This window comes from Anastrepha obliqua, chromosome 2 (assembly GCF_027943255.1).
Source record: "Anastrepha obliqua isolate idAnaObli1 chromosome 2, idAnaObli1_1.0, whole genome shotgun sequence".
Lineage (NCBI taxonomy): Eukaryota > Metazoa > Arthropoda > Insecta > Diptera > Tephritidae > Anastrepha > Anastrepha obliqua.
In genome coordinates, this window is record NC_072893.1 from 103,848,535 (window position 1) to 103,866,491 (window position 17,957).

At 36.7% G+C, this 17,957-nt stretch overlaps 1 long non-coding RNA gene across 1 annotated transcript in view; it reads right to left on the bottom strand.

The window, feature by feature from the left end:
- Nucleotides 1-3,374, bottom strand: part of LOC129239182 (uncharacterized) — a 77,933-nt gene extending 74,559 nt beyond the window's left edge. Inside the window, exons 1-2 of the long non-coding RNA XR_008581825.1 lie at nucleotides 3,288-3,374; nucleotides 410-1,240 (exon numbers count right to left, since the gene is read on the bottom strand). This is a non-coding gene — a long non-coding RNA (uncharacterized LOC129239182). The remainder of the gene's footprint in view (nucleotides 1-409; nucleotides 1,241-3,287) is intronic.
- Between the last annotated feature and the right edge of the window lie 14,583 nt (nucleotides 3,375-17,957).

Here is a 17,957-nt window from a genome sequence, read left to right on the forward strand (position 1 = left end):
ACTGTATACCTCTCTTTTATATCTTCATATGTCATATCTCCCTCTCTCTCTCTTTGTTAACATTTTGTATTATAATAAAATATATATTATTAAGCACAAATTATATTTAATATCAACCTCCCACCCATGCAACCCACTACTTTGTTCTTTCAAAATCCAAGCTATCCATTTGAAAAAATCATTGTTATCGCCGACTTTACAACGTGTATATGTGTGTGTAAGTGTCAAGCGCGCATTATTTACTTAATCAGAATGAAGAAATTTGTGGCGATCATGTTTGCCTAACCAGCCTGCGGTCTATAGTGCATACATACATACACACGCATACACACATATGCACATAAATGTATGCATTTAAGTAAACAAACAACTAAATAAGCAACAAAAGAGGAAGGCAACGCTTACTCACCCCATAAACACAGTTCTTTGAGGTCTTCTCTCCATTACTGCCCACTGTCATTGAATTTCCAGCTGTGTGTTTGCGGGTGTTGGCGCGTCAACTTAATAGCACGAATAACACAAACTTATGTACGTATGAAAGTATGTGCTCCATTTAGTATTTATGTATGGATGTATGTGTATGGTTTGTGCGATCTCTGTTTTGTGACTTTTGTTTGTTTTGTATTTCAATTAATGCAACTGGACGACACTTATACAATTATTCCTCAATAGAATGCACATTTATGTACGTACATATGTAGAGAATGTACATATATGCCACATATGTATAACACATTCTTCTTTGTTTTCTTGTTTTTTTCAAAGCTGCAGATATCCGACAAGCAGAGTCTTTCTTTTCATTTGGACACATATTAAATAACACTCACTCGCTTTCTTACCCGCTTTTACTTTTAATAGTTACTGGCTACACATTTATGCACATGTAAGTATGCACATACATACATACATTGATTTATCATGCACTTGAATGTGTGAAAACATCTTAATTCCATTGTGGCATACATTTCACATACTTCAACTTCAATTTCACTACAGAATATCAAAAGAAGCCACAAATAAGCTCTCTTTTTTTCGATTACCCTGCCAGTGGTAGGGTCAAGCTGTACCGGAGGCGGAAGGAAAAACAACACGAACACGACGTCACGGTCACAAATCACTGCTCGCCAAATATGTAATCCAGAAACAAAGCACAAGTTCACTCTTTGGCAATGAATACACACATCGGATTACCTGAGCCATTGCTTTGTAATGCGAGATACTAACGCATAGAAGTGGTTAGCTGAAATTGAGATTAACATTTTTTTTGTTAATGCACTGCATTTCTGTTTAGACTCTAAAGTTTAGAGTATTGCATGTTTCATTTGCTGTTATGTTGTGCTATGTTATGTTCGGTTATGCTTATTTATGTTATCTGTCGCTATTTTTTATTATTTTATATTATGCTGCATTACCTATATATTGTTCTGCGCTGCTGTTCTGTTACCATTGTTTAGGTATGCTATGTTATGTTGTTACATGCATTGCTTATAGATATTTATATAAAGTTTGGTTTATGTTTTGTTATGGTATGGTACTGGTTATATTATGTTATGTTAAGTTGTGTTAAGTTTGTTATGCTATGTTATGTTATGTTAAGTTTTGCTTTCTTATGCTGAGTTTTATTTTATTATGTTATGTTCCTATTTTGTGCTACGTTATATATTATTATGCTCTGTTATTTGTAAGTTATGTTAAGTTATTTGTGGTTTATGCCATCTTTTATGTTTATGTTAATGCTTATGCTATGTTGTGTTTTGGTATGTTTATTATGTTATGTAGATTATGTTATGTCATTTGAGGCTTATGTTATCTGCTATGTTTATGCTAATGTTTATGCTAGGTATGTTTTGGTATGTTTATTATGTTATGATATTTATGGTTAAAGCTATGCTATGTTGTGTTTTGGTATGTTTATTATGTTATGTTAGTTGTGGTTTATGTTATCTGTTATGTTTATGGAAACGCTTATGCTATGTTGTGTTTGGTATGTTTATTATGTTATGTCATTTGCTGTTTATGCCATCTTTTATGTTTATATTAATGTTTATGCTAGGTATGTTTTGGTATGTTTATTATGTTAAGATATTTGTGGTTAAAGCTATGCTATGTTGTGTTTTGGTATGTTTATTATGTTATGCAGATTATGTTATGTTATTTGTGGTTAATGTTATCTGTTATGTTTATGGTAATGCTTATGCTATGTTGTGTTTGGTATGTTTATTATGTTATGAAGATTATGTTAAGTTATTTGGGTTTATGTTATCTGCTATGTTTATGTTAATGTTTATGCTAGATATGTTTATTATGTTATGATATTTGTGGTTAAAGCTATGCTATGTTGTGTTTTGGTATGTTTATTATGTTATGCAGATTATGTTATGCTATTTATGGTTTATGTTATCTGTTATGTTTATGGTAATGCTTATGCTATGTTGTGTTTAGTATGTTTATTATGTTATGAAGATTATGTTAAGTTATTTGGGTTTATGTTCTCTGTTATATTTATGCTTATGCTATGTTGTGTTTTGTTATTTTTGTTCTGCTCATCCATGTATTTGGATATGGTAAAGTTATTATTAGTTAGATTATTTAGGTTATGCTTTGTTATACATAGTCTATAATCATGTATATTATCATGCTATGTTATGTGGTGCTATGTTATGTGGTATTATGCTAGGTTGCTATGTTCTAGTATGACATGTTGTATTTTGTGGTTTCATATGAAATTTTTTGTGCAGCATTGTATTTTGTAAAGATATGCTATGTTATGTTATGTTATGCTATTTTACAATATGTATTTGTTATGTTATTATTTATGTTTTTTCTTAATTTTATATGATATTAAGTTGTTATGTTATATTATGTCATGCTAAGTCATATTCTTATGTTATGTCATGTTTTGTTCATTTTCCAATATGCCCTTTTCATTCATAAATTTATTTCTTTCTTATTTATTATTTAATATTTTATGCAATTTTACTTTATTTTTCTTCAATTTTTTATTCTATTTCACTTCTTTCGATTTCACTAAGTCACACAGTTTTCGTAATTATGCGTATGTATTGTAGCTACATACATACATATGTACATATTAATTTCTAAAATTGCTTGCTTGTTTACATTAACACAAAATTTCGCACATCTCCATCGCAGCGTTGCTCACTTTCGAGCTTCAGTCCGCGAAGCAACCATTTTTTTTTTTGTTTTACTGCATTTTATGAATTCGTGCACTTTATTTCACCTGCCTCACTATTTTTGCCATTTTCTGCAAATCTTCAACGGCGTACCTTCGCAAACGCGTCGCGTTCCGATCACTCGATCATTCCAATCGCCGCAAACACTGCCCAACAACTGAAATTTTCTTCGCATTTCCACTTCTTCGTCAGCCGGTCTCGCTCAATATTCCGCAGCCATTAGCAGCAGAGGCAATGTCCTCCCCGGCATTACGTTCTGCCCAAATGCAATTCTCAACGCTCAACTTTCCGGCATTTGTTTAGCCACAACGGCCGATCTGTTTTGTTGTGTTCTGGACTTGCGTTGTGCTATTCGCATTTTCTTCACACTCACGCCCAACCGAACCACCACCGCCACCAACACCAACATTGCCAACAATTGTGCTTCATTACAGAATTCGCCTCAAAACAACTCTCGCACACGCACTAGCACACTCAGTACAGTGCACAAATATTCATCTACACATAAATACACATACATATTCATATATGCGTTGAAGTCGATGGTGGCTCGCCCATTAAGGCAGTCACTGTCTCACTACTATTCGCTTTCGTATTGAAGTTGTTCTCATTCTCGAACTGGCATAGCTTAATTAGTTGATCACTGCTGCTACTCCATTTACCGCGTTGTCGCAATAATGAAAAAATTAAAGACAGTGGTTCCCAAACTACGCTGAGTGGGCAACCAGTGATACTTTATCAAATTAAAAACCGGATTTTAATTCATCATGCATCGTTTTATGCTAGTTAAGAGTGTGAAAATTATTGGAACATATAAACGAAATTCCGGCTCGGTTGTAAATACATGAATCCGTATTTTGGCCAAAATTCATCGCCTCAGAGAAAAGCCATTTTTGACTCAACGGTGACCTAGCCGCAACAAGCAAAATTGACATTATGGGAGCGGACACAATCTACAAATGTACGACCAAGCACCCAATCATCCACCAAATGTATTGCTTAATACGAGTTATGGTAAGACGACATCATCGGACTTTATTTCTTTCGAAGTGAGGATGTTGAATGCGTAGCCGTCAATGGTTATCAATATATCATAGAAGCCTTTACTTTTCGAGAAGCTTTAGCAAGTGGTTCATAAGTAAATAAATTTTTCGTTAAGTTAGTCGAGCGGAGAAGTGGCGAATGGAAGAAGCCTAGAGTGAAGCTAATTGTTTCTCCCATGACCAAAGCTCGACAACATCGATATATCTGACCAGTGGTTTAACAAGACGGCGCTACAGGTCAAATAAGCGACGTGACGTTCAAAATAGTAAAGGGTGTCTTACGGCGAACGTTCTTCAATGGACGACTTGACATCATTCGATTATTTTTTCTCTGGTTATATGAAGTTCCAAGCCAACAACTTTGGATGAGTTTGAGGCAAACATTAGAGACGCTTTATGCACTGCCAATGAAGTCGAGTCGATCATTTGAATGAAGTGCGATTTCACAGAAAACGACATGAAAGTAGCCAAAATCAAATTGATATCTCACATCTATTATTCTTATACTCGTATGGTCACCCTATATGTGTAAGTGTTTTAGAATTTGAAATTAAAAATCTCTTATAAGAAGTATTTCTCAGATACATATAGAGCTTCTAAATAAACTAACACTGTAAATTCAACAGACGGCACTCAGAGACAAATAAAGATAAATTTTTTTCATATGGAAATGGGTTTAGAAGGTAAAGAGTTGTACTTTAAAATACTGTAACGACATAAAAATTGTCGCTTAATGTGACATGATCTCAAATATAGCAAGAATATCTTGAAAATCTGGTGTCAGTACAACAAATTCAGATTTGGATTCGGATTCAGTACACCACAAACCTTCAGAAAAGTGCTCGTCTGATTATTGATCCACAATTTGTGCCAGCGTTTATGTCCAAAAGAGCACGCAGAAGAGAAAAGGAATTTAAAGACTCCGATAGTTACACTGCAATGGTTGTCCTATTAAATCATCGTTACTTTAAAAGCACGATTTTACACAATGGTAATCTGTCGGAAAGCATTCCCACCAGTGCTGGCGTACGACAAGACTGTCTGCTGTCTCCTTTATTATTTTTAATTGTTATTGATGATATACTAAAAAGCTGAGGAAAAGAAAAAGCTGAGCTGGGGAAAAGAAGAGTTATCTATTAGAACTTCTATGAACATCTCGAAGACCTTGCCGAAGACATTGATGATTTATGACTTCTCTCATTGACGATCTGCCCTCAACCTCATTGAATGCAGGGCTAAAAATAAATCACGAGAAAACGAATACCATGAACATTCGATCCACTAGCAGCCGCCCGTTCCTCTTAAATGGTGATCAAATTGAGAACGTTGACCCCTTTACCTACTTGGGTAGTATCATTGCCGCTGAAGACAAAACTAGACGTTATGAAGAGCAAAACTAGACGTTATCACCAGAATAAATAAAGCGAACGGCGCGTATGCGCAGCTCCGAGCTATCTGGTCTTCGAACATTCTCAGCGTACATACAAAATTACGGATCTTTAAGACAAATGTACTGTCAGTATTCTTGTATGGATCGGAAACCTAACTCACAAATAGCACTAGTTTACGAATTTTCACTTTCAAACATGGTCCTCGACCAAAAAGCGTTTTTTAGACACATTTGGGATCGCTGAAACCAAAAATGAATTTTATTTTTTTTTTCAAAGAACGGTTTCCGAGATATTTCCAAAAAACTTGTCTTTTGGGCAATAGTGCAGTTATTACCTGCAAAATTCTAAAATTTTTCGTCGATCCAGACAAACTTAGGCTTAAAATGTAGGTGACGACAATTGTCTTTCAGAAAACCTATCTTATGTCGATATAAAAAAAAATTTTTGTTCCAGAAAAAAGTTAATAAACTTTGATAATTTAGTAAAAAACGTCAAAAATGCCTTTTTTTTACTTTCAACAGCTGTTTTGCGCAAACTACGACTTCCATTGACACGAATTATATATTGCCATGTAGGTTATATGTGTGCCTTTCGAAATTTATGCACTTTCTTTGAAAAAAAAAAATAAAATTCATTTTTGGTTTCAGCGACCTCAAATTAGTCTAAAAAACGCTTTTTGGTCGAGGACCATTTTTTGTGTAAACTAGTGTAATTGGATCGAAAAGGAAATTCAAAGCTGTGTGAACAGATGTTTACGCAGGATATTGAAGATCTGGTGGCCCAACACCATAAGTAATGACGATCTATACGAGAGAGGTAAAACTGCGAAAGTGGTGGTGGATTGGGTTCGCAAGGACGCAAATGAAATCTGTCGTCAAGCACTGGATCGGTATCCACAAGGTGCTCGCAAGGTCGTCTTGGAGGAAAACTGTCCAGAAGGAAGCTGAAACGTCAGGAAAAACTTGGAACGAAATCAAGCTTCTTGCAAAAAATAGAATCAGATGAAAATGCTTTACTGAGGCTCTATGCCGCAGTGGGAGAAACAGGAACCGATGATGATGAAGATGTTACATACATAAATAGTATGTTTTTATGAGGAGCTTTCTCAAGGTAGAAATACCCTTGGAAGTTTGCCACTGCCTGCTCAGTGGCGACCGCTGTTAAAACAAAAATTTCCTGTAATTTGGTCGTTCATGCCCGCAGTGGGTTTCGAGCCCATGCACTACCGAATCGTTCTTGAAATGAAAATTGAAATTTGAAAAAAGGGAGCCAAGAGCACCGAGAGATTTGGTAACTCCTAAAACAGGCTAAACAGGCTAAAAAGCTCGTTGTTTTCGCAACTATGGAAAGTAAAAGGGTTGATAGTCAAGGGGGAAAGGAGAGAAGCGTCAGAGAGAAAGAGATAGAATAGAATAGAGACAGAGATAACTAGTACTGTGAGAGTGTCCCAAATTCTTTGCCAAATCTGAAAATGTTCTCCACTTTGAGAGAACGAATATTACTCACTCTCATGACATCGAAACCCAAAATTCGTAGCCTTACTTAGCAAATGCAGGAGAAAACACTCAGTGCTATCCAGCTCCTCTCAGCAATACAGGCAAATCGGGTCCTCAATGATTCCAACCCAATGGATTGTGTCCCATAATAATATCGACCATCAACCAAACGTCTTTTCTGCCAATTTTTAAAAGAAAGTTCGACAGTTTTCTGTTCGGGCTTGTCCCAAAACACTTTGCACTTCTGAGCATTCTAGACTGGACCATCGACCTTTATGTAAATTGCATACATAATCGCTGATGCAACTCATGATTCCCGTAGAATTGATTCCGTTTATTGCTCCTGGTCCCTATGGGGTAACCGTTGATCCGTAGTTGGTCAATTCATCGGCAATTCCATTTTTTTGAATACTGCGGTGTACTAGAACCCATATAAGAACAAGCTTATTCCGTCTTGCAACCATCAATCAAGCTTCTTTTTACACTCTTCAACAATCTTTGAGGTTTGTTTCGCCTTCTCCAAGGCCTTCAGTGTAGCCTGACTGTCACTAAACACTCCAATCTGTTTTCCGCTCCATCTCATCTCAATTATTCATTCAGCTACTTTCAGATGGCAAAAATTCCCGCTTGGAAAACAGTTGGCACTCCTCCAGCTGGCTTCAGAACCTGTTTAATTCTTGGACTTAAAATCCGTAAAATTTCTTTGAATGAAACTATGGGCCTAAGATCGTTCTTAGGTGCTCAAAACAGTAGATACTGCTCAGATAGCATCTTAAAAATATTTCTGTGTCCCGCAGTTCCGTCATCGTGCCAGAAACCATATTTATGGAGTCTGCACATTGCTCGTATTGCTTCCTCTTGTATCTTAAGATCAAAGGGGAGCAAATCAAGCATTGAATTTACGGCATCACCGGAGATTTCTAGTCTGTATAGTTCATGGCGTGTGGACTTAACCATGGTCCGTCGCCACCAAACAATAGAGGCACAAGTGATGATTGGTCTGATGAGTGCTGTGTATATCCACAGGACCACAGCAGGTTTCAGACTCCGAGTTTTAGCGAAGGCTCTACGGTGTTGTGAAAAAATCTTTAATGCGCTATCCACCTTCAGCGAAACATGTATCTTCCAAGTCAGTTTTGCGTCCAAGATTACTCCTAGACGAATGGTTCTTCCAATCAATTCGGCTACAGCGGTCGTTATTGGCATTATTATTGTCAGAGATACGTGAGCAGCCCTTAAAAGTTTCCCGAAAAGCATAGAAAAAACGCTTGTTTTATCGAAAAAAAAAAGTCTTTATGGGTTTCCAAAATATTTTCCTTGAAGGAAACGTTGAAACCAGGTATCGAAAAGGAGCATCTCTACCTAAGAAAGTACACCTAAGCCACCTCTATTCTTGGCTTATAAGGGAAGTTGATGGATCATTTTCGTGTTGAAATGAGTGGTTATTCCACAAATCCGTGCGCCTTTTTTGTATTACTTCACGCAAATGCCGCACAACTTCTAGGCAATATTCCTTATTGATCGCACAACCTTCCGGCATAAACACTCGATGCACCAATGCCGATGCAATTCGATGCAGTGGAAGGGACCAATGAGGAAGAACTTCTCATTGGACTGAATTCATCTCGCCGTTCTCTCTTCTGACTGCCTCTATAGGAGTTTTTGGGTTATAAATAGGTCCGACTTGAAACTCTGTTTGGGCAAATCTGACTCGCCATTGACGTCATTGAGTTTTTTCATTCAGTCTCCCAAATTTGAAGTCAGATTTTTTTGGTCGAAGCTCGACCACAAGTCCGCATAAACTTAAGGGGGGGTAGGGTTAATTCCACTAAAAATATGCACTTATTTATGAATTTTTTTTGGAAAGATGATTCATGTAAATTTATTTATCCAAATAGTATACTCTAAACTCATATTTCAAAAATATTTTCAAAAATTTTCACAAGAGAATATACAAAATTGAGCCGTTGACAGCAGATCTACGCAGACGTCTCGAAAAAAAGGCAATTTGCCGTGGACAGTTTTTCTCAGCATTGGATCATCTGAAATCAAAAAATCAAAGAGTTTTCATTAGGTAATCAATTGTCCGAGGTAACCCTGTCGAGTTGTTATTAAAAAAAAAAAAATTTTCAATTTTTTTTAACATTTGAAGTAGAAGTGCGATTTTTAGACGAAATCGATTTTTTTTTTACCCTAAAAACCCTACCCCCCCCTTAAGAAAAAAGTTAATTTGTTAATATGCCAATTCTAGTAGGTGTGAGAGTTTCATAACTTTTCTACCCTCATCGCAAATAAGACTGCTAATATTTTTTAAAATTGATTTCTAGGTACATAAATATGAACAAAATTTGTAAATTTCATATAATTTTAGAACAAGCCAATTCCCTTACCATCAAGGAATAGTGCCATCTGTTTTTTCAGTACGGAAGTGCAGCTGGTATGTCTGCCTTATAGATGTCGCTGTGGAGAGGCAGGAAACTTAGCTTGCCTTTACCGCCAGATGTCGCCCGCAAATACAAAAATTTGGATTGGAAAAAAATTAAAGTATGCAAAGTCAATGCAATATTTGCGACTTGGAAATTTTTGTACCCGCACAATTCCAGAAAATCAAAAAACCAAAAAAAAAATTATGAATTTGGGCATAAAAATGATTCAAGCAGTTGTTTGTCTTATTAACCCATTACTGCATAAAGTTTGTCCTTATACTTATAATGAATTTCTGTGAAAATTTCGGGTTATGGAGATCACATAAATCGAGTGGTGAAACAAAAGTTACACATTTGTCTGTAGTTTGTTGTAAACAAGCCGTCCGATTTATCGAACGTTATGCATACCGGCACCTCAAGCTATCTCATGAGAAATAAAAAAAACCGAATGCTTCTAGCAAAATTTATTTAAAATATTACTGAAAATGAAGAAATACAAGCAAATTAATTATATATAAAATATATTTAGGTATTGGGCTCTACATGATACTCCATGAAACACTTAGGATGGAGGCCTACTTCACATTTTTTTCATTTGTATTTTGATTTCCCACCACACTTATTTGCACAACGGCGTTCGGAATTTATTGGAACAATCCAATGGTTGAGGCAATCAAATCGTGTAGTGGACAATGGTGTAGCTGGTTTTCGTCCTTGATGGGGGGGGTGTTCCGTGTGTCACAAGCAGAATTCGAGCCACATACCTCCTAAATGCAAACAAGGACTCAGTGTCCTTATTACAGCCAAGTTTTTTCGCAAGTAACCATCCATGTACAATTGAAACATCAACGAAATAGGCAAAAATTGGCAACCACCATTTCCTTATCCGCATCCTTGTACGCAAATTTGCAATCGCCTGATCGCATTTATCCACTCCACCCATATACCTATTATAGTTAGAAATTAAAGACGGTTGGGGGAGTGCAATTTTTGCTTTATTCACGTGTGACCACCGCGTGGCAGTTGTCATTGTCATGTTTTCGAAATTGGTTGCGACCGTAACTACATTGTTATCTGATCTTGATTAGATCCCCTATTTGTGTGAAAACGATGGAGTTCGCACTTAGTTCGCAATAACTTACGTCCTAAATGGTTCAAATTAGCATCGTGCTCTTCATCCGATTTATCACTGTCCTCATCTGTGGCTTGGCCTTCAAGTTCGATTGGTGGCTCTACGTAAATAATATTTTCATTGTTAATATTTCCATCATCGCTCTCCAAAAGGCTCAAAATTTCACCTACAGTCAATCTGGAAAACGCAAAAAACCAAACCACTTAGAGCCTGCTATGCATAAGGTTCGATATATCGGACGCCACAACTAAATACTACAGTAAATGTTTGATAATGAAGCAAACTTCAAAATTTTTTATGTTTTGCTTACTAACACACTTATGCACTAATAACCACTTGTCACTAAAATTGTTTGCTAAAAATATACCAAAAAAATATAAAAAAATATTTTACCCTTTACGCGAAAAAGTCTGCTTGCAATCCGCCATACTGAAAAATTTAAAATAACGGGAACTGTTTGCGAGGGGTCGACAAATGAAGGGTTGCCATTGTTGAAGAAATAGTTTTCTTTCGATTACAACCTTTAAGTCACCTCCACATCACACTTGCTTGATACAAATTTAATTTAACTCATGTCCGATATATCGAACGTTATGCTGTAATGGGTTAAGGCGGTCTAGAGCTCAAAAATGTAGGATATTTTCAGGATTTTTTTTTTTTACAATAAAAACATGAAAAACTTCTTTTACATACAAAAATTAAAAATATTTTTTTTTTTTAATTTTAACAATTTTAAAAATGGCGCTGAAGTTGACACTCCTGAAAAATTGAACCTGGACGGTGTTTTTGTGTTTTTTTCTGTTTTTGTCAGACCGAAAAAAGTAGTTTTGAGACAGTTGAGTTTAAAGTTTTGACCATCATATAGAATCGAAAATACTAGGAATATCCTTCCAAAAATTTGGCAGTATATTCTTAAAAGCCTTTTCTTCCGAAATATCAAAAACAAAATTTGAAGTATTCAAAAAATTCTCTAAAATATGCACGTTTTTAGTGGCTTGTTGAGCACACACGACATTTCGTGGGTTGATATTTCAACACCTGCCTAAGTCCATTGGACATAGAGTTTATCTATTTGAAAGTCTCTTCGACAATAATCTTCTCCCGCTTCTGCCACATAAAATCATTCACGACCTTTTTGCTTGTTATTTGGCGTTTCCTTAAATTTCTTTTCCATAAGTGTTCAATAGAGTATCACTCTGGAGGTGTTGGCAACAGCTTGGGGGCATTATATTTAGAGAAACCTTATTTTACTGAGCCATTGAAAGCAGTATTCCTTTAATAACCTCAGCATCTGAGCGCCTTGTTTTAAACTTTTTTTTTCAAAATATCCAAATCCATTGTTGAATCAATAAACCAGCTGCCATACATCGCACACCATCACCACACCACCACCATATTCCACTTTTCTCTATGCAGCGCTGTACCAGGTTTCCGCCACACAATTTTTCTTCTTTTGATACCAAAAATACAAAGCGTGCTTTCATCCGAAAAATCAGCGTTTTCCAAAATTCTGGAGGCTTCTATATGCTCCTTTGCGAAAGGAATGCATTTGTGCCAATTTGCAAAATATGTAAATGATTTCTTCCTAGCAACTTTTCCTGGATAGCTGACTTTTCTATTAACGTTAAATGCGCCCTGCTCTATGGCAGTGAAATTTAGCTAGTATCCGATGAAGTAAATAGTAAACAAAATTCAACACTTTTGTGAACTGGAACTTATATGTGGATCTACTCAATAGATGAAACCTAAGGCCATTAAATATTGATATTCGGGAAAGAAAATGGCACTAGATACAGCATTCTCTCCGCCAAACCAGCGCACGAAATTAGCCGAGCTGTTCTAGACTGATGCCTGACATGGACTCTTGTTATGGCAAAAGCTGAAAACCGAAATCAATGGAAATCATTTGTTGGGGCACTATGCGCCCAGTGATCGTTGCTCAAAGAATTCATCATCACCATTCCTTACCTTATCTTTCACTTTTCAAGCAGTTATAGAGGGTGGTTAAGTTTCAAGGGCCGGTGTTGATTTAGAATAAAATACAATTTTTTAGAAAATTATGGTAATTTCTCTTTATTATGATAAGATTGGTATAGTTCAATTACGTATGGAACAAAATACCGGCCAAATGACCGCCGCGGCCTCGGCGGCACACCTCCATCCGATGGTCCAAATATTCGATGACGCTGAGGCATAATTGAGGTTCGATGCCGTTAATATGCCGAATTATCTCGTCCTTTAGCTCTTGAATTGTTGCTGGCTTATCGACGTACACTTTTCTTTTGAAATAACCCCAAAGAAAGAAGTCCAACGGTGTCAAATCACATGATCTTGGCGGCCAATTGACATCGCCGCGACGTGAGATTATTCGGCCATCGAAGTTTTCGCGCAAAAGGGCCATTGTTTCGTTAGCTGTGTGACAAGTGGCACCGTCGTGTTGAAACCACATATTGTCCACATTCATATCTTCCAATTCAGGCCATAAAAAGTTCGTTATCATCTCACAATAGCGAACACTATTCACAGTAACTGCCTGACATGCCTCATTTTGGAAAAAATACGGCCCAATGATGCCGCCGGCCCATAAACCGCACCAAACAGTCACTCTTTGTGGGTGCATTGGTTTTTCGGCAATCACACTTGGATTATCATTAGCCCAAATGGGACAATTCTGCTTATTGACGAATCCACTGAGGCGAAAATGTGCCTCAACAGTGAAGATGGTTTTCTTCGAAAATTGGTCATTCACTGTTGCCATTTCCTGCCACCATTCTGACCATTGACGACGCTTGAAATGGTCAAGAGGCTTTAGTTCTTGAGTCAATTGCACCTTATAAGCGTGGAATGCATAATCTTCATCAAGGACTAGCGTGAGAGGTGCCATTGTTGGGCACGACGACGAGTTGAGGTGGCCGGCTCTTCAATCACACTATCGCGAACAGCAGCAATATTTTTTGCAGTACGCGCTGTACGAGCATGCACTGGTATTTTCACATCTCCTACAGACCCGGTTTTCTCAAACTTTTGCACAATTTTTCCGATTGTTCGCATATTTGGACGATTAAATTGGCCGAAAAAATCACCAAGTGCGCGGTATGCATTTTGATTTGAACGCCTGTTTTCATAATAAGCCTGAATAACTTTAACGCGTTGCTTGATTGTACATCTTTCCATGGTTCAAATTGAGTTAGTCTGAAATTAAAAAATGTCACACGAAATGCAGAAAAAGCTTGACGTTTAGGTGTGATTTGAATTCAACATCGGCCCTTAAAATTTAACCACCCTTTATTTACTTTATATCTTTCTTTACCAGCCCCATAATACTGCACTTTTCCCTCTCTGTTAACCTACAACGATGCCCTCCCTGCTCTTGGGCTTGAAGTTATACTCGTAATGCTGGTATTTTCGTAGTTTTGAATTACTGTACGAACTGACGACCATGTCTTGGCTGTGGCTTTTCCTATTTGTCGCAAGTTTCAGTCTCCTTTCTAAAATTTTATGATGTTTTTCCTCTCGCCAATTTCAATTTCCTTTCTTTGTGCTTCCACATTCTATTGCTTGCAATTCTATTGAACTAAACCAAAAATTCGTCCACACAACGCAAAAAGCGAGTCCGCTAATGATGAGCGTCGTACACTTTTCACACTCGGCCCGCTTATTACCGAAAATAAGTACCGTCAGTGACGACGCATTGCGGTAATACTTTTTCGTCGCCAGCGTGACCACTACGATGGTAAGCAGCGAAGATGATGAAATTGAATTATGAAGAATTATGACACCTCTTCCTCAAAAAGCTCCCGGAATATAATAAAAAAATTCGAAATATCAACAAAAGTTCTATTATCACCTTAAACTGTAATGCACTTTTGGCAGGGTTTCCTTCAGCTCTCGGAACATTTCTGGAACTCTATTCTCAGTATAGCCATCAGAGCCGTCTTCGATATTTCCATTACTTCCTCTCGACTGTTAAAACGCGTTCCTCGTCGAAGTTTTCCGACACGATCACACGGAAAAATATCGCAGAGAGCCATATTAAGTGAAATCAATGGCCGTTGGATGGTATTCGTTTTATTCTTGATCAAAAATTCACGTTTTATGATGGGACTGTGCGACGGTGCGTTATAATCTATGAGTTGTTTTTCCATAAATCTCTTCTTTTTTGGTGAATTTTTTCACGTACACGTTTTATAGCGCCCAAGTAATAATCCAAATTGACTGTGTGACCTTCTGGCCAAAAAAAAAACAAATTGGTGGTGTACAATAACGTTGCAATCCATTAAAACCAGCAGAACTGTCTTTTTTGACTGAAAACGGTGCGGTGTTTTTCTTGGTTCATTCGAAGCTCTCCACTCACTCAAGAGATCTGATGTTCGGATTTCGTGTTGCACTCATAAACCTACGTCTCGTCTCCAATGACGCGTCTGATGAATGTTGAGTCAGATTTAGCCTTGATAATCATATCTTTAGCGATATCAAAGCGGTCCCTTTTTTGCCTGAAATTGAGGTACTTTGACACCAACTTTACAGCAACATGGTGAAGACTCAAATCAGCTGTCTGTTAGTTGTCTAAATGACAGTCCAGAGTATTGTTAACAAGCGCGCGGCGGCATTTTGCCGAGAGTAAACCCGAAAAAAGAAAATCGGTAATGGATTTCAAACGTAATTGATTTGTGATTGCATTATATTTGGCTGGAAAATCACAACCAGCGATTGTTCGTGAGCTCGAGCATTTTAAGGCAAATAAAGTTTGTGTTTATCGTACCATTACTCGTGATACTGGTAGCATCGCGAAATGTTATGGAGGTGGTCATCAAAAGTTAGCAACGTCACGTGAAATGGTTCAAAAAGTGAAGAAGCAATTTAAGCGAAATCCCCGACTAAGGGCGAATCAAATGGAACGAAAGAACTGAAAATAGCTGACCGTAACATCCGCCGCATACTGAAAAATGATCTCAAAGTCAAGTCTTACAAGATCTAAACGCCATATGATCCCACACCAAAGCAGGAACAAATCAGACTTGAGAGATCGAAGGAGTTGCTTCGCTTGGCCAATTTTCGAACATTGTGTTTTCTAAAGAGAAAATTTTTTAAATTGAGCAATTCGTAAACTTCCAAAACGATAGGGTTTATTTAACCGCTCATACGAAAATCTGAGTTATAGATTGGCCACCAGGAGGCAGCATCCGCAATAGTTAATGTTGTTGTTGTAGCAGCATAAACATTCCTCATATTTACATACGGGGATTGCTGCTGGAGGACAGTCCTTGGCCGGATATAAATCCGGGTCGTTTCGGTAACCTAGAACCGACTGTGGTGGAAACGCGCAATAGTTAATGGTTTGGGCCGCTGTAACTGCAGATGGGTGCTCCTCAATCGTTTTCATCGAGCCTGGCGTCAAGGTAAATGCGAAATATTATCGGGAAAGTATTCTGGAGGTAGCTTTGAAGCCGTGGACAGCCAAACATGCCGTGGCAGACCATGAACATTTTAACAGTACTCGGCACCGTCTTACAAAGCTCGAGTGAACCTCGAACCGAATGGCTAAAAACAACGTTCCGAACTTCATAACGTCCCCACAATGGCTCTCAAATTCACCAGACGCGAATCCGATTTACTATTCTCTTTGGACCAGTTTGAAGAGCAAGGTCCGAACTAAAAGATTCACCAGTCTCGAGCCGCTGAAAAAATCCTTGACCGCGAGTGGGCCAAAATATTGGGCAAGTCACATTCGGGCAGCTTGCGATTCGTTTCTGAACCATAGTCAAGCCAAAAGGTGGTCATATCGAGCAAAAGTAAATTAATTCCTAATTTTGTATTATTTTCACACATTTTTACTTTGAATTGAATAGAAGTAATTTTCTAAACTAAATTTATGGCCTTTTTATTTGGTTACACTTCGAGTGCCGAACCCTGTATAAGAAAAAAAATTCATTCCAACAATATTTCTGTTTCGTATTCTCAAGCTATTAAAAAACAGCCAGTATAATCGACTATATCGAGTCTATTCTATATGTTCCCTTTGTTAGGTCCAGGACTTTTCAGCCCCATAACAAAACAAAAACAATATTTTTTTTCATTTAATTTTCGCATAAGTTTTACTTTTTATTATTCACTTAAAAATGTTAATTCTTTTATATATATTTACAAGGTAAACTAATAGTTTTTCTTCACTTTTTCGTACAATTTTTCACTTTCAACGTAGTTTTTGTTTTTGTTTTTGTTTTTATTTTTCTTTTTTTTTCAATAACGCAACAAATTAAAGCAAATACAAATAATAAATTAGCTTAGGTGAAGTTGGTTTTAAGTTCTCATTTCGTTTCAATAGCTTTTTATACATACAAACATACTCACAGGTGAGTAAATATTACTACTACTTTATTTTACATACTTTTCTTATGCACATTTTTTGTTATCAGGTTATCATTTACTTTTGTTTTTGTTTTTGTTTTTATTTTGTATGCGATTTTTTTTTTAATTTACGCTTAAAACGCTTATTAATTTTCATTTTCATTTTAAGAGTTACATATTTGCATACAAATGTAGTTGTTGTTGTTCTTATTGTTTTTAAGCATGTTCATGTATTAAAAAATAGAAAAAAATATTCATTTATATGTACTATATATTGTATATCGTATATATGTATAACATATGTTAAATATGTGTGTATGTATGTATTATATGCTGGCTAAATGTGGTTGTATGTATATATATACACATACATATACATATGTACGCACATAACATGTATGCGTGCATATGCGTGTGTTTGTCTGTGAATGGGTGTGGTTTTTGTTGTTATAAATCTGTTAATATGGGCTGGCTTTAGGTATTGTTTGGGTGTGTGCGCTTCAAAATGTTCGCTACTTTTGAATTCGCGCTACTTTCGTTTTTTTGTTTTTTTGTTTTGTTTCTAATTTTATACGAAGTTACATATAGTTCGAGCGCTATGGACCTTTGCACAGTTCAAATAATCTGAAATATTTATAACTTTTATCAGTGGCTACAGATGCTTTTATTTCGGTATTTGCATTTAGTAAATTTTAATTGTTTCTGATTTCTATTTCTTGCTAATGTCTCAGTTTTCTGTTTTTACGGATTTTCACTCCCCATTTCTCTTCTTCGCTCTTCGTAAATGCTACTACTTAACTAATTAACTAAAAGTACTTTATGCACTTTCGCTAACATCACACCAATTTTCAAATGCTTGCCGCTTCCAGTTGCATTTGCATGCAATCTTTTCGACACTTTCCATTGGTTTACATACACATACAAATC